Source organism: Penaeus monodon, chromosome 24, assembly GCF_015228065.2.
Source record: "Penaeus monodon isolate SGIC_2016 chromosome 24, NSTDA_Pmon_1, whole genome shotgun sequence".
NCBI lineage: Eukaryota > Metazoa > Arthropoda > Malacostraca > Decapoda > Penaeidae > Penaeus > Penaeus monodon.
The window spans coordinates 30,031,257-30,031,706 of record NC_051409.1 but is presented as its reverse complement, the minus strand read 5'-3'; positions in this window follow the sequence as shown (position 1 = coordinate 30,031,706).

Genomic DNA, 450 nt, shown 5'->3' with positions numbered 1-450 from the left:
CGTCGATCTTCTATTTCGTCGATGTTCTGTTTTTAGATTTTTTTTCTCTATAACCCACGTGCATTCTTTTTCGTTTCATGGGTTTTGTCAGACATTTTCAACGTATATCTACACATTCTTTACGTTCTATATTTTTTTTTTCTTCATATTTTCCCTTTTCCTTATATATCTGTATATTCAAAATTTCAACTTTTTTTTCCCAATCGTTACATTTAAGTGATTCACACGATTAGAATATAAATTTCCCTTTTTATTTTATGACGTGTTTTTCTACATCATAATACCTGATCTTTTTTTATTCCTCAAATCTAATTATAGGGGGAAAAACCCTGTGTAAGAATATTCTACATTTTGTTTATTTTCACCAGGAAGTAAAATCCCAAACAGCCCATAACCTGTAAGTGTGTGTGTGTGTGATGGAGAGAGAAAGGAAGGGAGAATGAGGGAGGG